Source organism: Dermacentor silvarum, chromosome 1 (genome assembly GCF_013339745.2).
Source record: "Dermacentor silvarum isolate Dsil-2018 chromosome 1, BIME_Dsil_1.4, whole genome shotgun sequence".
Classification (NCBI taxonomy): Eukaryota; Metazoa; Arthropoda; class Arachnida; order Ixodida; family Ixodidae; genus Dermacentor; species Dermacentor silvarum.
Window position 1 is genome coordinate 126,439,279 of NC_051154.1, and position 22,178 is coordinate 126,461,456.

The 22,178-nt window shown below is 44.6% G+C and overlaps 1 pseudogene; it reads left to right on the forward strand.

The window, feature by feature from the left end:
• Positions 1-833: 833 nt before the first annotated feature.
• LOC119457544 (uncharacterized) lies at positions 834-21,157 on the forward strand (annotated as a pseudogene).
• The last annotated feature ends 1,021 nt before the right edge of the window (positions 21,158-22,178 follow it).

Genomic DNA, 22,178 nt, shown 5'->3' on the forward strand with positions numbered 1-22,178 from the left:
TTTGCAAAATGAAAGTAAATCTTAACTTGTCTAACCTTTCACCGCGCTACACGCCTGTGTCTTTTTCATAAACTGTATCACTTTAGCCCAAGCCTACCTGATTGTCTTTTATTGCTTCCAACGTACATGTCATTTCGCGGTGACCATCAGTTGATGTGCTCCCTCCAGAGTCGCACCACGATTCAATATAATTCCTTCATTCTAAAAACAAGCACACACTTTAGCCACCACCCAGCGTCCATCGCAACCATAACCGATGTTAATGCCTTCAAGACTGCTGTTTTAATTATATTATGTAATGTTTTTTCGTTTGTTAGTGACCTGTGTAACGCACACTTTGCTGTATTTTATATTTATGTACTTCCTAACCCCCTCTCTCCTCTGTAATGATTCGGCCATAAGAGTAAATAAATGAAATTAATTGAAATGAACTAGCGAGGAAAGCACAGGCACCGGAATGCCTACAAGCGGATATTTGAATTTGATTCGACCTGCCCGCTGGCCGTCACGCTGGTGCCATGTTGCAAATAGGTCCGATACATCAGGCAGAGAGATTGATGAACGCATTATAAACGCGTTCTCCAAGTCTCTCTGGCTCGCATCTTTGAAACTTAAGGTCTACCGTGATTACCCTTTATAGTGGTGCAACGAAAGTGAGTAACACCCGGCGACTGAACATAAGATACGCCGAATCCGAAGATCAAAATGCCACACCAGTTTTTCTTTACCACCTATTGACCGAGTTGAACTAGGAAAATATTACAAATTGCGGCAGAACCCACCTCACGATCTCTGTCGATGGTAATGCGTTAACATTGAATTAATATAGCGACATGATGTACTGCCACCGTCGAAAGAAGTATGAGGTGTGTACTGTAGAGGGACTCCTCTTTACGCATTCCCAGGAACACTCGGCGCCATCTAGCGCCGTGGCCGCGAAACCTGCGCGTGACCTTCGAAATGCACGGCGCGCCGATGCGTGCGGACGCTGAGAAACCCGTCATGCGGCCACCGGGCACCTCTGTCGCGCTTCTTCCTTGACAAGCTGCGACATCTAGTGGTACTGACGAGAAGTCCGCCCGTGGCCTCCGAGGCGAGAAGCGTGGCGCGCCGGTGCCTGCGAACGCTGGAAGTTGTGCCCGCGCTTGCAGCCCACGCAGTGGCGCATAATCAGTGACCCAATTTGGCGAGAGGTTCATTGAAGAGCGGCATACACCCAGTGGCGCAGCCTGCTAATGCGTCGCGTTGCTGTCTTTGAGGAACACTTGAGATGGGAGTTCGATTATGCTCAGCATCGGAGAAGCTTAAGGGATCTTTTTATTTGGCATTGTAGAGTGGCACATTCCCAGTGGCACATACCTAGTTACCTTAGTTGGTATCGAACGCATTCATTGAAGAGCAGCACACAACTACTGCCGCATACCCAGTGACCCAATTAAGTTGGCATCGAAGAGGTTCATTGGTGACCTCCACAGATCCAGTGACACATACCTAGTACTCCAAGTCGGCGTCAAAGAGTTTCTTCGAACAGCGGTACATACCCTGTCCCATTCTACAGTGATCTATGTCGGCGTGAAAGAGGTTCGTCAAAGAGCGGCACCTATGTACACATTGCCACATACGCAGTGGCCCAAGTTGGTCTGATCGATGGTTGCGAGCTCTGTTACTTCCGCACAGCAGCCCCATGCGCTACCCATTCCACTACCGATTACACGGTGACCTAGGTAGGGGGGGGGGGGGGGGACGGTTAGATACAAACATACAAACATAGATAAATGAATCGATAGCCCCCGGAAAGGGCGTGAAGTACCCAATGAATGCTAACACGCTAATAATAACAAAAAAAAATCTGGGGCGGAATTCACTAAGCTGCGCTGTTCGTACGCAATTTCTTTGCGAAAAAGTTCTTACGCTGAGGTAAGGGTGCAACCGAAGTGGCAGCGCATTTAACTTACGATGTCGTATGAGAGCGAGGAGGAAACAGAGCTCGGACTAAACGACAAGAAATGAAATAAGTGCGGTCAGCTGATGGCATGATCGCACAACATGCATCTGTAGTCGAGGCTATATTCTTAGGACAAATCACTGCACACCCCTATTCGACAGTTTCCCTTTCTGGGCGTCTGCTACAGCGCTGGCAAGCTCAACCGCACTCGGCCATTCATCGCACCACCGTCAAAAGAATTGCAGTGAAAGTGTTACGCATTCTGCTCACATTTCTGTGAGAGGCAGGACTGATGGACACATGGTAACATATTTGGCGTTGAAAGAAACGCTCAGTAGGAGCAATTGCCGGCCAGGTATGCCAGGATCACCCCGCCTGTATACTACCACCACCGCCCTATTACAAAGCTACTAAATGTCTTTATTTCGATACGAATTACGGTAATTAAACAAGCTCCATAATATATAGTCCGTATGGCCTCAAGGCAAGGGGCACTATACACCCGTAAGTTCACCGGGACGGTATGTGATCGCGCGGCACATGGTTGCCGGTGCGGTTCTTATGTCACGCATAGGCTCAATATCAGCTCCCTCGCCAGCCCATGCGTGCGTGCATGACGCATGCGACAATTCGCTTCGTTCGTGAGATGTATTTCACCGCATCACAATGGTCGTACGTGATTTTATACGCCATTTCTTTTTTTTTCCATCGTATTGATATCCCGCGTCACATCATAGGATCGCAATCCGTCGTACGCATACGTTGGTTCACACCACAGACCACATAATGAGCCACACCGTGGGCACAGACACTACGTCGCTTCAACTTTGAGCTGAATTAAACCTGTGAGCTATATAATAGAAGGCTGAGGCTAACATCACAGAAGCCAGCGAATTGTGCAGCGGCAACAACTTTTGATAATTAAGGCGTTTTTTTTTATTGTTTCATCTCGCATGGAGACTTATAGCCTCAAAGCGTTCGAAAAAATAATCATCCGCAGCCCTATGAGCAAGAGAAAGCTGAAACTAGAAAAAAAAATTACGATAGAATTGTGCCCCAAACACATCAATTACAGATTTGACGGTTGTAAGGGACGGACACTGCACTTATGTTTGCTAACACCCAATAGAGTGACGAGTATGAAAATTCACGCTACTGCGCGCATACAGAAACACAGCCTATCAGACATTAGGCAAAACTTCGCCGCGCAGCATTAATGTTACTGCCTTGCGCAGCAGAGCACGCTCAAGTCAATTATGTACTGAAACAGCTCAATGCACTTTGAGATGACAAATCAGAGCGCGCCACAAAGATATAATCACGCGCAATCATCGGCTATCAGTTGTGGCCTCTGGCCAATCAGCCGCTAGAGCGCGTTCCAACGCTTACCTGCGTCAGTTCGAGCGGCGCAGATGGACATAATGATTTTCGTAAGACTTCTACACCCCTATCGTAGAAATTTCTTCTTAAGTCGTCATCTGCGACGGCCGTTTTAGTTTTGTGAATCGACTTACGCTTACTATTGGCGGAAGTACTGAAGTTCCCACCTGTGCTACCCTTACATAGATCCAATTTTTTCGACTACAGCGCTCGTCTTTGCAGCGGCGGGCATCGCAAGCTTGCTGATCTTCGAACAGGTTTAGCTTTGTGAATACGCTTTTTTCGTAAGATTTTTCTTACGCCAAAATTTGTTCGTAAGTTCGCTTAGTGAATTCCGCCCTTGAATCCTGGACACAATAGAATGCAGATTTCCTCAAGGCTGTTTAGAGTGCAACAAGGCTGTCTAGAGTGCATGAACGGTGTTACGTGGTGTGCGTTTGGGCACTCCACCGGAGGTACTGCTGGTTGGAAAAGGGCTGCCGAACGGGAAAGCCTCCGCCACTGACGCTTATTCTTACCCGGCAAAGATGACCGTCGCAGCGGTGAATGATTAATTACGCGCGATGATAAATAACCGCGGCTTCATTTGACTGCCAGGCTATATCGAATGTGCCCTTGGCGTGCAGGGTAGGAAACTGACACACCGGTATAGCCCGAAGGGATGAAAAGGCAGACGAGACCTGTCCGCATGGTGGCGTATGCTCACAAGCAGCAGGCGCAATCTGTTTCGAATCACTGACTTCTTTTTTTTTGTTATTTAGCTCTACAGCACAATTGCACGCCACAGTGGAGCGTTCCCCCACTAACAGGGTGATCAAAATTAGGTTCATAGTTTTTTTTAATTAGGCGCTGAGACGTACGTGAAGACCACATCTACAGTAGGATTATGAGGCGAGGGGAACACAAAGTGAGATTGTAATTATTGCTGTTAGCAGTGCAATTAATAAAAAATAATTATTAACTTTTGACTGATTGCAGTAAGCAGGCACGCTTGTATTGAAAAGTTAGAAGCAGTCGTGCTTCTACAGAGTTCCACTCGGCAGAATTCTTCTAGGGTAGCCATGCTTTGAGATATCGAACTGCGAAGTTTAATTTCCGTTCGCATGATTACGCATGCAAGACAGTGGCGACCGGCGCAAAGCTCCTCCCTTATGTGACGCCCGTTTTGCGTACAGCGTTTAGTCTGACAACGGGGAGGAGACAGGCAAAAGTGATAACTGCACCCCTTTCACTCTCGGCTTTCGTAATCGCAAAGCGCAGAAGTCAGAACCGCTATCAAAACACGGAACCGCGCAGCCTGTAACGATGGCAGCTTCTGTTATACCGAGATAAAGGAGGAGCTTTGCGCCGGTCGTCACTGTCTTGGATACGTAATCATGCCAACGGCAATTAAACTTTGGATTTCGATATCTGAAATTACGGATACGCTTGAAAAATTCTACCAAGTGCAACTCTGTAGAAACACGGCTGCCTCTAACTTTTCAATGCAAACGTGCCTGGTTACTGCAGCCAGTCAAAAGTTAATTATTCAATTTTTGTTAATTGTACTGCTAACAGCGATAATTATCATCTCACTTTGTGTCGCCCTCGCCACATAACCCTACTGTAGAAGTGGTGTTCACGTACGTCTCAGCGCCTAATTAAAAAAAAATACTGTCCGTTTATTCACCCTGTATAAAGAGGGGATGTACTTTGCTGTTTGTAGTGCAGCGAATGCGTGTTCACGAGAAACTACACGTCGTTGCTGCGCAATATGCGTACACACTTGGCCGGGGCTCAGGTCCACACGATTAAAACCCTACCTGGCGCAATTAACAACTCATAGCTCCTGCAACAAATGCACGGCCATCAACTACCTCGGCACAGCGTCACTCTGCGAGGAAGTGCCCTCCACGGCCCTCCAGCTCTGGGTAAGCTGCTTCTCTTTTCCTTTGCCCCTTCGGCCGCGTATTTCTCACTGTCTGAACAGAAAGGAGTGGGTGTAATGCCAGGAAATAAAAAAAAAAATCAATAAAAAAGAGAGCGAGAGAACAACCTATCGTTCGTGTCGCGCTCCTCGGAATCCCACTGTCCCCGTACATTCTTCGCTCGGCGCAGGCACCTACGCGGAACGCAATTTCCTTTAAAAAACGGATGCGTCGAGCCTCATTATTTTATCTCGCACTCGCTGCTGAGCTCCGCTTCACCGATTACCGGAAGATGGTCGCGAAACACGTCGCAAAGAAATTTGCATCTTTCGGCAAGTGTACCCACATGCAAGTAAAAAATAACGCGGGGAGTAACAGCGAGCGAAGGCGTTACGGAAAATTGCAAATGGTTCTACAATGCGTTTCTAATCGCCAACAGTGGCGCTGCTGACGGGCCCTGGTGGTATCAAAAGAAACAACGCAAGAAAGACGGACATGAAACGCAACGAAAATGAGAGAGAGAAAAAAAAATGGGGCTGGTGTTCCAAGCAGCCTGGTATGAAGAGAGGAAAACGATGCTTGCCGCGTTGGATATCGAGTCTGCATCTTAGCAAGCACGAACATGGATTATAAAAAGCAAGAGAGAGGCAGGAAAAAAAAGTGAAAAAAGAAGAGACAATCGATACACACTCAGCCAGGCGGCATTGAGGTATCTTAGCTGAAAAATGCAGAATATCTAAAACAAGATCTCGGGCAGGAGTTCTTTGCTTGCGTATATTTTTTCCGTTATCATGTCATGTTATGATGAAATGAGAAGGCTGATTAAATAGCTGCACCGTGACTATAACTTAGATCATACGAACTGAAGCACTTCAGAAAAGTCTTTATTTTCGTGTGCACGGGCGTACGTACCATCGTCATCAATTTGAAAGGGCACAGCGAATTTTTTTTTTTTTAAACTACGATTACTCATTATGCAGGGCTTCAAATCTAGGAACTTGATACTTAACAATAAGCTTTCCTGATGAACTTTTAGTATCACTGAACACTTTTATGTAGGGAATGTGTGTTTAGCCCCCACAGGCGTTTGAAAAAAATAGGTGTTCCCTGTCATATTGATGATGACTGTACGATGTATGTGTGAGTGTGTCCGTGGGTCCGCGTGTGTGCGTGTGTGTGTGTCCGCGTGTCCGCGTTTGTGTGTGTGTATGTGTGTCCGCGTGTCCGCGTTTGTGTGTGTGTATGTGTGTCCGCGCGCGCGCGCGTGCCTGCGTGTGTGTGTGTGTCTGCGCGCGCGCGCGCGTGTGTGTGTGTCTTCGTGCGTGTGTGGTTGTCCGCGCGCCTGTGTGTGTGTGTCCGCGCGCGCGCGTGTGTGTGTGTCCGCGTGTGTGTGTGTCTGTGCCCGTGTGTGTGTGTGTCCGCGTGCGTGGGCGTGTGCGTGTGCGTGCGCGTGTGCGTGTGAGAGGAACACTAGTGTGCTTACAGTGTGCGTGCGCGCAATGCTCATTCCAGCAGCAGAAAGCAGAACCCTGGCCTTGCTCCACCGCCGAGGCGACTGAACATGGCATTGACGGTGCGTTCACTGTGCGTCATCGTATTTGCAGCCATACGCACTCCGCGTCTCTGGAGACTCTCTAACCCTCGGCATGTACCATCAGGAGGACAGCATGACAACGGAGGCACGAATACAACTCGAGCGTCCGTTTAATTGCTACGGCAATAAAAGAAATGAATACATAAGCAAATCATTACCAGTGATCGAACAAGAGATGTGTCTGTAGCCAGCGTCTTGACAGAGGTCTTATCTTCGTCAGTCCAACAACTGATTTCCTTGGCAGCCTTTGCATAACTCGCCCCCCCCCCCCCCCCCTCAGATTGGCGAGGAGTAAGGGTGAGCGTGGAGTATGGTGGTGGAAGTAAATCGCAAAATTATTCAAGCGGTTGTGAGGAAGGTATCCGCGATAGCCAGGAAAGAGCGGAGGGATTCTTTCGGTTGTTTCAAGAAGTTGGTCTGACACAACGCGAAAAGAATCTTCACTTGTAAGCAGGCATTGTCAATCTGGCGTATACTGTTGCCCCTGACGAAGGCAAGTAAGTCCCTTTTGATGAAACGTTGGCTCTCAAGACGTCTGTTGTTCGGTCACAGTTGATCATTTCAAGTCTTCATCGTCCTGTGAACCTCTGTCATGTTTGGATTACATAAGCAAATGTTACACAAAAGGAATAATTAGTGCACAATTAAATAATTATTTTATTAATTTCTTTCTTTATTAATTTCAATGCCTTCAATGCTCAAAGGCGTTTGGGAATGAAAACGGTGGTAGTTGACAGCTGGTGTCATTCACTGCTTGTTATAGTCACAAATGAGGAGAAGCACTAATGGTTCCCTAAGTAGGGAATTCTGATTTTTAGTTGGTGATCTTTGGGTGAGGACGTGTGTGCCAGGGTTGCCGAACGAACTTTTTATAAACTGTCCTTGGTGTAATGTATGTCACGAAAATGTACAAGGGAGGATTACCGTATCGAACGAGCTCGCGGATTAAGCGTTGGCGTTTATTCATATTTTTCACTAGTCATGCAATGGCTAAATGTAAATAGTTGCAAAGTATAAATCGCATGGAACGATTCTGCATCTATGCTAGTGTTGGCGAGAAAGAATCACGGAAGAGGCACATTTCATTTTGGTGCAAACAAGAGCTTTATGCAAAAGAAGTCTTAACAAGATGTGTGAGAGGGACACTTAACACGGAGAAAAAAAAATGTGCCTTTAACACTTTTATAATTGCAATATTGTTGCAATATAGGACAGGTTAAGTAATATACTAAACTTTACATGTGTTCCTAGTTAACAAATGCCAAAGGAAAACAGTCAGGATTGTAAGTGTGCGCATTTGAGTTATTAGTTCGCCGTGTTATTCGCATTGCTTTACATTAAATAAGGTATAGTTTCATGAGCTAACAGCATGTTAAAAAAAACTCACGATATTACCAATATCGCATTATAAGGCATGAGAGTCGGACGGATCCGTGATTTCTCTGTATATATAATACACTCGTTAACCAAAAAACTAACTTGGGACATTACAGTGTCTGGAATGTCGTTAATATAGATCACAAAAATCATGTGAATCCCACGCACTGTGTGAATCAGTGGATGCTAAGCTTCTCGGTGGCTTCAGTCACACACTGTATACCGAGACGCTGTTAGTCTGGCGACGGAGGTAGAATTTCAAGTACGGGTGTATGTATACTGAGAACTATGATACGTAACGTTCGGTGTTTAATGCGCCTACATCCATTGCAAAGACATGATCAGTTGCATCTCGAAGTTGTGATCCTGGTTAATGTCTTTAGGGTCGCGCTGAACAATATGAACACCATTTGTGACGTATAAACCAGCACCACTATGCAAGCACTTCTTCTTGAAACTGATTTTGGTTGCAGCTGTCGTTAATTATCCCTTCTGCTTTTCATGTTCTTAGTTCGAAGCAGTTTAAGGTGTTAGCATTGTCTAAGCAGATGGCGTAGCCAGCAATCTTTTCGTTTTTTCTTTGTCGCGAGGGGGCACGCATTTGACCACCGGGAAGTAGAGGGGGGGGGGGGGGGGGGTAAGTTGGCGGCGTCGCACATCGTTCCATTTCAGCCATAGCAATTTTTGGGGTGAGAAGACTATGTCCTATACGCCCCCCCCCCCCCTTTTTTTTTTTTCGTTGGCTACACTAGAGCACTGCACGCGCCGATTTTTTCAGCCCAGGCCCGGCCCGGGCCTGTTTTTACGTTGGGCGGCCCGCCCGAGCCCGATCAAAACGTTTATGGCGAGACCCGAAATAATCTACGTTACCCGCCCGGCCCGGCCCACCACCCCTTTACCTTAGGCCCGAGCCCGGCCCGAGCCCGACTCGAAACCGGCCCGAACCCGGCCCGAGACCGAAAAATAATGTTTTTCAGAATTGAGACGCCCGAGAATAACTCGCTGCACGTTACATGCACACCACCAGAAAGCCCGAGCCTGGCCCGCGCCCGCGTCAAAAAACTCGAGCCCGGTCCGGGCCCGGGTCAAAAAGCACACGCCGTGCCCGAGCCCGGCTAGAGCCCGTGAAAAAACTGTTCTACCCGGCCCGGCCCGTGGGCCGGGCCGGGCCCGGGCTTTCGGGTAAGCCCAAGCCCGTGCAGTGGTCTAGGCTACACCCTTGTGTGTAAGCGCACGGAATTATGAAATTAATGTTCTATGTAGTGCATCAGTATTTCTGCACAGGTGTCGAGAAACATAACCTCAAATTCTGTGATGAAATGAAATGATCTTCCAGTGAACACTTATGTAAGTGCTGTGTAAAATGGCCGTTCTTAAAAGTGTTAACTGAAATATCTATGAGTTTTGCCACAAATGTTGGGGACATATGTTTGAAATCATGCTAAACACAGCATTTCTGCTAAATAATCTGACTCCTATTCGCCTCCAATTTCGAAATTGGAAGATCGGCGTTAAGGTGATAATTAAAAAGGTAATTATAGTGTGGTTAGCCAAAAGTACATTGCGATTTGTCGAGCAAGTAAGGTCCACCTCTTGAGCAATTTAAGCTGAGAAGGAATACTGCTGCCATATATAGCAGATCTTTAATAATAACGGTGTTTTTTTTTCATTAAAAAATTACCTGCGACACGTTCTATCTCCGTGTACATACCTTTTTTTCTCCTCTCCCACTTAAACGTAGTTAATTCTGGGATCCGTTGCGGTTGACCTCATTTCCTTTCTTATGCCCTACCCCCCCCCCCCTTTTTTTTTTTCTCTTGGCCTGAAAGTGCTTGGCTTCTACTGGTTCTCGAAAGGGCCTCAGCTTAGACTCATCACTTACATCGAAATCAGTGACAAAAAACAAAACACGGCAAACGAAACCTCACCTATATGCGATACCTGGTGCACGCAGTACGCACCACAGAATATGCTTTTGCGGCCCGGCTCACAAAACCGTTTTCGTGTCCCATGTCATATTCCTACCGGTTGTTATTCAGTTTAGATGGGGCTTTATGACCAGAGTGGACCCCGATGCTGTGGAGAGCGTTCCAGCGCGACGAGTTCACTATCTTACCGCTGTAATGCACAAGCAAAGCGTGGCTGGGGCCAGACAAGATACTCAATCTCTCTTGGATTGTTTATTTTGATGACATGTTACCGATTGCTAAATTTGTTAAAGAGTTTACTTGAGTAGATCGAAAGGTAAAGCATGCACATGTTATCACTATCACATTTCCCTGCGTGTTCTATTTAATGTTAGCATGTAATGTGTCATGCTCTGTGTTTTCGTGAAAATCTGTTCTATTGTCAAATAAGAAAATACGCGAGTACTTGTTCACCGATGAGGATCGAGCTCATGTCCCCAAGAGGAAGCTTACCGACTGACGATATACGCATCGATAACGGCGGCGCCGTCGGCAGATTTCCTTTCTGGTTTTAACCATATAGGTTGCGCGAAACGGCTTTCGGCCGCTTTCTCCCTTTCCTGTTACCCCCAGGTTGCAAGCAAATAGAAAAAAAATATCCAGACGGACCCGACCAACCACAGAAAGCAAACCACGCAAATAAGCAACGTGCACAAAGCCTTCCAGAAGCCCCCTTTTCAGGCAATCCTGACATTGGTTCGGCTTGTGGAAACTCAGGCCCTTCTAGCCGACCTTAATTCCTCCCTTAATCTGGTTGTCGTTCGGCTCTGGCAGTAATCTCGTTCCTTGTTTTGCCGATGCATTTCCCTTTACCGTAAACATGTGCAAACGTTCCGCGCCGGCCCGGCTATCAGCTTCAGTGTTTCTTTCTTCATTATGCATGGCATCTTCTTAATTAGACAAAGAATAAAGAATTGCTTGCGCAAACTGCTCTAATGCAAGTTAGTCGTTCGTGGGCTTGATTGTTTCCTTTGAGCCTCTGTAGACATTCTGCGAATACAAGCTCGAAGGCTACCTTCTGTTCTTGCTTTTGTTCCCGAATTGCAGCACTCGCCCGTACTTTCGTTATCTGGTGTGTGTGTGTGTGTGCGTGTGTGTGTGTGTGTGTGTGTTTTATTTCTCCTACCTTTTCAACTGAGTTCACTCAATATAAGCAGACAAATATAATTCTATTTCGTAGTTTGAAATAACAGCTAAATGAACAAAAAGGCAATGGATGTTACAGCAGTATGCTCCGCCAACGAAACTCGACGTAGTTGAGTAAGCGAAGCAGTCGCCAAACAAAGAAGTCTACGAGCGAAGCCAATACTGCAAGCAAGCCTTTTGATTCGTTCTAAAGATCAGTTACTCTCAACCTTCTGCCATCTGTGAAGTTTGTCAATCGAATCAGGAGTGATGAACTTGTTTTATGTTCAAAGGTGGCGAGGGGGGACGCTGTTAGAAAAGTAGACGCATGAGCAGCCCAAAGTGGTCAACATTGTACTCACATTGCGTGGTTTCGAAGGAGCTACTTTGAAGACATCTATTTCATTTGAACGACATGGACGGCACTCGCTTCTGCGTCTTGCCAGAATAAAACATAGAGCCACGTCGTCAAACATAAATTATGATTCAATGAATGACAGTGCAATATACCGAATTGCTCGCTTTTGTTTTACTGTCTTTCCTTTTTCAGGCCCTTTAACTCTTTTCGTACCGCGCCCATTGGGCATCGTTACCGCTGCATCGATGGTTTGAAACGCCGCTTTCGAGACCTTCCGCGCCCCTCAAGTACACACTTCACCATCGGACGTGAAAGAGGAGAAACTATATTTTTGTTTTGTAAGCAGTTCACTTTTTTCCCGCCTGGTGGTTTTTTAAACACGCTCCGAAGTTTCGCGATCGTCAAAGCAGAACGCAAAAATGTCCGGCTCCGGAAACGGCGCACGCGCTTCGGGAGATCGCAGGCATCGCGATTGCGCTGCCTCTGCGGCTGGTCTTATCGCTACATCGGATAGTAGCGAGTCAGAGGACGCTGACGACGCTGACGTTTCGTCCGACTTTGTGTCTGAAAGGGACGACGACGCAAACCAGCCCGAAACATCGGCGGCCGCAGTCAACTGTAGCGCTTGGAGTTAACTTTTTGTAGCGGAATACCTGTTAAATAACAAATTGCGATTTTTTCGGAGATAGTGCCTAATAGACGGCAATACATTTTGTATATCTCATAATGTTCGGAACATTTTTTTCTTAGTAGATACCAAGCGTGTCTTTGTAAACTTTCTTCAATTTTACCGCACAATCTTTATTTTAACAATTTATATCTTTTTTATGACACATATCGCGTTAACAAAACTTTTATTCGTAAAATTTGCATTCATTTCGCTTTCTGTTTATGTATTACATTAAATATTGAGTGCAGTATTTCCTTCAGAAAAAAACATATGCCGGGACATACAAAAAACACCTATTTTCCCCATGGTAGGGAAAGAGTTAACTTAGTGGTGCCGTCCGCACGCGTGGCTGATTTCACCGTCTCTTTCCCTCTCCTCTTTCTCACTCATCCTTCTATTCTTCCATTTCCGTCCCCCAGCGTAGGGTAGCCAACCAGTCCCATTTATGGTTAAAATCCCTTTCTTTTCTCCTCCTTCATCGTTCCGCATACAAATTTATTTATTTATTATTTATTTGTTAAATACAAGGCCCCTACAAGGGGCATTGAGTAAGGGGAGAATAGAACGAAATACACAAATAAAAAGTGGCGAATTCCCGACATCAAGGTCGAAAAAACAACACCAGTCAGGTGCACAGCTTAAAAATTACAGAAACATATTAATGACATGCAGCTGTGTATTAGAACGCTAAAGATAACTAGATAAGTTTGTAAACAAATGTACAACAGTGCTAGGAAAAAGTAGGGAAAGAAAACCAAACAGTGAGTATGATTAACAAGGGATAAGCGAGTTGAGTGAGCGCCTGAGTTCTTCTTTCTTTGACATGCCAAAACCAGTTGTGATTATGAGGCACGCCGTAGTGGAGGGCTCCGGATTAATTTTGACCCCGTGGGGTTCGTTAACGTGCACTACAACGCAAGCACACGGGCGTTTTTGCATTTCGCCTCCATCGAAATGCGGCTGCCGCGGCCGGAATGCGATCCCGTGATCTCGTGCTCAGCAGCGCAACGACTTAGCTGACCGAGCCACCGCGGCGGGTAATGCCTGAGTTTATCACGGTCGGTTTCCGCAGCTATGTTATCGGGGAGGCTGTTCCCGAGACGAATCGCGCGTGGAATTGCAGACGAGTTGAATGCTTCAGTTTTACCGTAAATGCGCTTGAAGCTGAGATGATTGTGCAATCTGTGTGACGTGTGCGATGAAGTGTCTAGGCGTAGGGAGTATTTGTTAGTGTGGTGGGCATACGTATGAAATAAAGATAAAGGGTTAAGTCGCGACAATTACTTAGCAGCTGAAGTGGAAGAGGAAGCTTTATTTGAAGTGAAAGATGAAGCTTTATTCTCAAATAAAGCTTCATCTTTGACATCTTTCAGATGCATTAAAGTTTGCTAAATAAGGTGGTACAAATTAATCAGGAGCCGCCCCTCTAAAGTGTTTCTAATAGACAGTGAATTACTTGGGGCCGTAGAACCTTATCATTTATTTCAAACGCTATTTTGTTAGCACCTCGTTAGCTTGTGCTTATTATGCAACGCCGAATATTTGTTTAGTTCAAAGTGTTTTGCCAGCCATCAGGAGAGCAACAAAGAAGGACACACTGATGGCTCATAAAAAGGTGGGTGTACTGAACAACATAAAAGAGTAGGTCGTCACTGCTGCCAGCAATCAATTGCTAAGCGGAGCAAGTCATGCGGTGGGTAACGCGATCGCAGTGTGATCTCGATATACTGTGCTTTCCTATTTTGGCGCTGCAAATATAGCCAGCCAAGGATAATGTAATCATTCTATTCCAGCTATATTTTCTTTTCGCGTTTCGTCAGAGGCCTGAGCGGGCGCCCCTCTATGTTATCACCACGATCGGCCGCTCGCGAGTGGTGGATGATAAGAAAGGAATAGAATCGAACGAAAGAAATCGCTACGTTATACCAGCTCTAATTTCTGTGCCTGTCAAGTATTTCCAAAAATTGTAATCGCTATGCAGAAAGGCGCGAAAGACTGAATTAGTATGTAGCCTACATTAAGACTCTGGGACTGCATTCACGAAGCACCTAATTTCCAAGAACTGTCTTTCACTGGTCGGTCCCTGTTTTCACGAGCTAGCTTTGCGTATTAGCGGTTCTGTGAATGTCATTTCTTGGTGGCGTGTTACGTCCCAACACAGTTGGTCAAACGCAGTTGGAAAAAGGTAAAAGTCAGAACGCAAGTGAAAACGTTGGAAATATTACTCTTAGTGAGCGAGTGTACGTCTTTGCATTCTGTTCTCATTGAAACATGGCCGGAACTCTGTTCTTACAACAGTCCTTCATAGCCACTGTTAAACCATGGCGGCTGTTTCTTCGAACCTGGGCCCGGATCGTGCCTTTAGGTACAACTAGCCGTACAACTCAGGCTGTTCTCAAGAAAGATAGCCGTATTGAAGAGGTTACGAACACGACCACAAGTTCGCCATCTATTTCGCGATGAACTGAAGCCGTTATTATAATTATGCCTAAACGGTCAAAAATTGCGTCCAGTTGCAGCTGCTGATTTTGGTAATCTTTTGGGTGTTGGGCGTACAAGAGCTGTTAGGCAAAGGGAGGCATGATCGAGCTTTCCTGTAGCGAAAAGCGACGTTGCTAAGAGCCCTATATGGTGCTTCAAGTGCTTGCAGCTACACCTGGTTGTTGCAACGTATCTGCATACATTGGAAAGTGCCTTCTGTCAGCAGCCATTATGGTAGAAAGGATTATCGGAATGGCGGGGCTGCTATTTGTCTTGATCGGCGCTTTAATTGAGAAATGAGGCAGAATGGCTTGCTGGCACGGCGCCACTGGCAAGGCTACATGGTGCACGTTATACGCCTACCACATGCACAGAATTATGTGACATGAACAGCTCCTAAAAAATGCAGATTCAGCGTACATGTTGAAATGTATGTGAAGCGGTTGAATAAATGCCATACAGTCTGAAGGTGATGCATACAATTTTGTTCAATTTGATCCCATGTAACGTGCAATAGTAAACAATGTTTATGTTTAGCTACATATAAGAATTCTGTACCGCTTGTGTCACAGTAGCACATAACCATTGTGGAGGATTGGCCAAGAATGGGGACACACCCAGTGGCACATACCGAATGGTTAAATTATTGAAAATCAAGTAAATGAAAGAACCCCCTTAAATATAATATCCTGTTCCATTAAGAGGTCGGAGTGCCTTAGAGCATACCGACCTCTTAATGACCTCATATAATATAACCTATCAGCTCATGCTATATCAGCTGACATTATATGTCCATATTTTAGGTACGAACGTCTTATTTTTTTCATTATACAGAACAGAGATGCGCTTAATGGAACTACTCCGTCGACCAGCATACAAGGGTTATTTAAGCCTGCTTACTGGTACCTCCATTCAGCAGCGGACATATAGCATTTGTATCATCATCATCATCATCATCATCATCATCAGGAAGAACATCGTCGTCATCATCATCAGCAGCAGCAGCATCCTTACCTTGTTATCAAACTTCTTTGTTAACCTCTAAGTTTCTGTCCCATATGTTAGTACCGGTAGAATTCAACGATTGAACGCTTAACATTTCAAGCATAGCGGCACGCTCCCGGTCATCATATGATAAAGTCTGCCATGTGCGCTACAACTTCTTTTTAGTCTTCTGTAAATTTTCTTCTGATGATCAGGATCCACTGTAAGTAATTGACCCCAAAGTCTCTGTTTCATGGATTTGCATACGAACTTACAATGCAGCACAATTCAATCTGGCTAATACCTTCTTTGTCCTGCACGCACTGTTTCCAGGGTCCGTAATAAACCAGTGCTGTTACAAAAGAGTGCAGTCGTACTTGTTTTCTGAATACCACCCACATCCCACCTTTCTCTGGCAGCTCTTAAGATAGCGAACTTCAGTGGATCAATTTACTGGAACTGCACCTCGCTTACGTGACTTTAGATTGATGAATCCTATGCTTACACCCCTAGAATAGAGTCCCGTATTGGGCTGTGGTCATGTCAATTATAGTTTAGTTTTCCATATATATATATATATATATATAGCTTACCAGCATTATACACACAAATATCGAATTCTCCGACATCGCCGGCGCACAAACATGGTCTGTTTCTCTCTTCAGCGTTGATGCCTCATCATTATGCAGGGCAACGTTTCGTGCAACAAGCTGCGCATGCGATCTCGGAAGGTTTCGTGCATGCGCATACACATTATCAGCGAACAACAGCGTCGTTGTCGCGCGAACGAAGTGAGCCTGATTTACAGCAGTGTCTACAAGAAACGAAATTTTTATTTACTGAAAATCACTATAATAAAACCACACAGAAGATACAACGTTTCCCATTTGTCGAAAACCAAGTTTGAGTCGATTCGAGGTTGGCAACGTTCTTATTCTGAAACGCTGAAATGTCCATTTGGCAGCATTCACAGATATAAGCCCGTCACCTCCTTCTGCCTTACAATGAAATAAGCAAATGACCGCCACGCACGTTCTGAAATCAGCAATACCGCGTTATATGAAGCTCTACAATGTCGCTGTGTAGTAGATGCAAAGTTACTGTTGTTCGCATTGTTGCTTTGAGAGTTGCTTTCTGATTTCGTTGTGTTATATGATATTATTGTTGTTCACATTGGTGCTTAAAGAGTTACTTTGTAATGATGCGGTGCTATTTTGACTGTTATGCACGATAACACTGTTGTGTGTGCATTATCTGCTCTTTTTATCTTTCTCCTAGAAAACTACGTGCGATATTACAGAATCCCATGTAATATATAACTGTACTAACTCTTCAAGAGCCAAGGAGTAGCCGGCACCACATTTGTGCGCCAGCATCTCCTTCTATCACGCATGTCACTAACAAAAAATTTGCCTTCATAGTGCAATGAGAGAGTTTCAATTACACTAGTGACGATGGTATGGTAACCTCCACCACTTGAGCCTCAGCCGATATAATGTAACGATTCTATTTCTATTTTCTTCTCGCGCATCGCTAGGGGTCCGAGCGACGCCCCGCCTGCATTATCAGCCTGATTGGCGAATCGTGAACGGTGCATGATAAGAAATCAATAGAATCCAGCGAAATGATTAGTACTATAAACCGCCCCTGAATTTCTTAAGGGAATTTTTTTATGGATTCTTTACACGCAAGTACACAAACACAAACACAAACACAAGTAACAAACAATGAATAAAAATAACGTCAAAAATGATTCACTAGACATTTCGTACGTTTGCAAAGGATATTTGAAATGATTCTGGACCAGTGAGGTAGGAATTCATGCTATGTTTACATACCTAGTTACGCTTTGCCAACTTGACCATTGCGGCTTTGCCCTAGCTGCACTCTCTGGAAACTATTTCGTTCCCGCGACAAGCGCTGCTGCAGTGACATATTGCCCCCGCCTGCGGCTGACTGCACCTCACGCTGATTTACACCCTTGCTTACTATTTATAATATTGCAAACCAGTTTTCAATGACTGCGTCTGCTTTTAGAGGGCTTCAACTAAAATCATGCAAAGGGACATTTCGACGTCTCTATTTAATAGATAATTTTCGAGGCTTATATAATTTTTCAATTAATTTCATCTATATGTAATCGTGCCCAGTAATACTTAACTTGTTTGTTCTGCCTTCCGTAAATGAACCACATACCTGAAATTATTTTCACGAATGATCGCATTTGTGATGTGTTTCACGTTGATCAAACGCTTATGGTCTAAAACGCTTGTTATAGCGTTTCCGTGGTTTGTTCGGTATGCTCTAATGAGTGGGAGTTTGATCATTTGTGCTGACTCCCGCCAAGTGCTGCACATAATTGTGACTTCTTCAGTGAGTTTTAAAACGTAACCTCTGTGTTGTATGAGAGATTCCTTCTAATCTTACCTTTACACTTCTGTCGCAGTAGTTGCTTCAAATTTAGCTATTTGTGTTGTTGTAGTTTGCAAAATATCTTATCCAGAACTTCACACGCGGCACGCTGTGGAAGGAAAGGGCTACATATTAATCGCGAAAGCGGCTGCTCAAGAGCAAACACTACGAGTTTACGAATAGCAGTTTTAGAAACCGAACTGAATATTATCGAATATTTATAGAAAAATAAAGTGCCGTTACACGCACACAAACACACGCACACACGCGCACACATGCACGTGTGCATAAATAATAAATAAATAAATAGAAATAGAAATATATATATATATATATATATATATATGTAAAAATAAAAATAAATTATGAGGTTTTACGTGCCAAAACCAGTTCTGATTATGAGGCACGCCGTAGTGGGGGACTCCGGAAATTTAGACCACCTGGGGTTCTTTAACGTGCACCTAAATCTAAGTACACGGGTGTTTTCGCATTTCGCCCCCATCGAAATGCGGCCGCCGTGGCCGGGATTCGATCCCGCGACCTCGTGCTCAGCAGCCCAACACCATAGCCACTGAGCAACCACGGCGGGTTATATATATATATATATGTGTGTGTGTGTGTGTGTGTGTGTGTGTGTGTGTGTGTGTGTGTGTGTGTGATATCGCACACGTAATGCAAAGACGTGGGTTCGTATGCCACCTGTGGCCAGTTTGTTCATCCACTTTCTTTTACATTTATTTAACCTTTCTTTAATTCAGTTGAGAACAGCAGTTTGTCCTTGGTGTCATTTCTTGGACGTGGGACCAATATGACTTATAAATATTAAAAGAACTGCAGGCGCACGTAAAAAAAGCAAAAACAGACATTTAATTTCGACGTTTCGGCCGGGGTCCGATTTTCGCTACGTGCGCCTGCACCTTTTTTCAAATTATTACACAGCATATCCCAAGAACTGCTTCCTTCATATACCAAGTGTTTCAGCGAACACTTTCAAGAAATTTTTAAAATAGCCTGTCGCATATAGCACAATTCTACGCTGTAAACTAAGTTACACCCTTAAGGCCTGAATAAGGGTGTAAATTGGGCTATAACTCATACTATAATACCCAAAAAGAGTAAGAGTGTGAGTTACAGACCTATTTGCATCTTTATTCAGCCTGAAGGGTGTCAGTTAGTTTACAGCGTAGTCGATGAGCTGGTCTACTCGAAGAGGCGGACATTACTTGCACAAAAAATTGGAATGCATAATCTACTAATTTTAAAAAATTCACTAATGAAGTTTTTAACCCATTACCTTATGGCACACATTGCTATTTACAAATTCTAGCTTTAACTCCCCCTACCCTCTCCCCAGCGTAGGGTAGCAAACGGGATCTTCCCATCTGGTTAACCTCCCGGCCGTTCCCCTATCTGCTCTCTCTCTAGCCGGGGAGTGTGCAAGGCGGATTCACTTGGAGCGAATTCTCAGGATGACACTAGTTTCGAGATATATAATTCACGAACTTTGCAGAGAAATGAACTGACGTTCCAGTTCCTTTTGTTCTTGAATGCATAAAACGACGTTTTGGTAAACTAAGTGCAAGGACAGCGCATTTTTGCTGCAAGTTTTACGGCGCATATCTCATAAATGGTGCCATCAACAAATTTTTTTTTTTCAAGTGGATATGCCTTGCAGTTTCACCTGCGCTAGAATTTGTAAATTGCAATATGTGCCATAAGTAGTAAAAAATTTCATTAGTGAATTTTTGTTAATAAGTGGATTAGCCATTTCAATTTTTGTGCAAGTAATGTCCGCCTCTTTGAGTAGACCAGCTAATCGACTAGAATTGTACTATCGTCCACACGCCAATTTTAAAAAAAAATTGATTGTTCGCTGAAACACCCTTAGTGGTGGCAGCGGCAGCATCGAGGGAACATGGCCTAAACCAGTACATTCTTTTTCGCCGGTTAGTATTTCTGAATCCCTCATTCCCCTTATTATCTTGATTTGTGCTTCATGCTGCTGCTGCTGCTACTGCTCTGCCAACTAGTGAACACGACTTTCAATGTGCTATGTTCGACTTGCGACGTACGGCTCACTGAGGCGGACTCTTTTATAGTGTGCAGTGACTGTACTCTTCCTTTTCACGCCGGAAAGTGCTCAGCTATTTCTGATGCAGCGCTAAAGACTAAGGGGGAGGCGTACCGTCTGGTTTGGCGCTGTACGGCTTGCCGGCGACAGAAAATTCGAGTGCAGCCACAGAGTGCAAGTGATGATTCTGGCCATGCATGCATTCGGATTATGTTAAAGAATATAAGTTCTAAGCTTGACCGCTGAAGGAAGTAGTAGAAGGCATTGAGGACTCCTTGCAGTTATGGTCGGAGCCGTAGGATGAACTGCGAGAGCATGCGGATAGAAACGAAGAGGAACTAAAGCGCCGAATCAAAAAACTCGAGGGAAACGAGAGCGACGTCAGTCAGGTGCAAGCCGAAATTGACACCCTTGAATACAGGAACCACCGCCTTAATCTTGAATTACACGGCATCAAGCACACACAAAGAGAAAATCTGATTGATAAGCTAAATGTGCTAGCCGCGCAGCTTGAGCTTCCACAGCTAACGGCAAATGACATTGTCGTGGTTCACCGTCTGCCATCAAGGAAAAAAAAAAAAAAAAAACCCGGGCATAATCTGTCTCTTTGCCAAACAGACTGATAGCGACCGTTGGTGGCAAATCAGGGAAAAGCTGCGTGACATGGGTGAAGAGGTCTTCATAAACGAAAATGTGACGAAACGGACACGTGCTTTACTGCTCGAAACGAAAAAACTGGGCTAAAAGGGCAAAATACAAATATGTGTGGCACAACAACGGACGCATCATTGTGCGCAAAGCTGACGGTGGACAGGCGGTGACGATTTTCACCGCGGGCGATCTAGACAAGCTCGGCTAAGACTCGTGTGATTTGCCGATAACCATGGCAGACGCAAACAGAGAAACTTACGTATTACCCCAAATATGCGAGCAGTATATAGGAAGAGCGTTCCTAAAATCATTTAAATGTTATCACCTGCACATCCGGTCAGTTCTAAATAAGAAACCAGAACTTTGTTCTTTGAACAACTACGGCTTTCATTTGATGTAATATTATTAACGGAAACATGGTCCACTGACGACGCAGATGTTTCCCGCCTTCCATTCTATAATACCTTTTATTCAAAACGTTCCTATGCCCGTGGCGGCGGGGTGTGCGTCTTGATAAAGGAACTTACTTGTGAATTACTGCCCGAAATTTCTGTAAGTACACATGACTGTGAAATTTTGTCAATCAAATTAGAAAATATGGTAACAACTGTCTGCTATCGTCTTCCCAATGGCACTCTGTCTTCTTTTTTTAACTATCTAGAAGCAATTTTTGAGTTTGTAAACAAAAATTGTTTTTATTTTATTTGTGGTGGTGAGTAATATTAATATGTTGAAGAATTATTTTTGGAAGCTAAAGCTTGACCATTTACTGCCAGCGAATGGCTTAGTGAATGTTATTAACCTACCCACTAGGAATCACTCAGCATTCTTCGTCTTTATTTGACATTTTTTACAAATATAAGTTATGCAAATGTTAAAGCTGCTGTATTCGCTTATGATCTCAGTGATCACCTACCTTTACTTCTTTGTTGTAAGGTACATGCACGTAGTAAGATGCCCAAATTAACATATTTTGTACAGAAAATCACACAAGAAAACTTGTCCAGATTTCGGGAACAAATGGAGTATATCTCTTGGGAAGAAGTGTTTGGGTGGAGCTAAGCAGATAAGGCATATGAGATATTTCTTCGCATTCTAAAACCACTATATTGACACGTATACATGTTTATCTTTCACCCGTGGCCGCTTTCCACCGGCTAACAAATGTTAAACGTTATCGCTCGGTGCAGGACGCGCCTGCATTGGAAGCTTCTCGAACGTTATCGATGCTTCTATCCGTCGTCTGTGGTCACCGA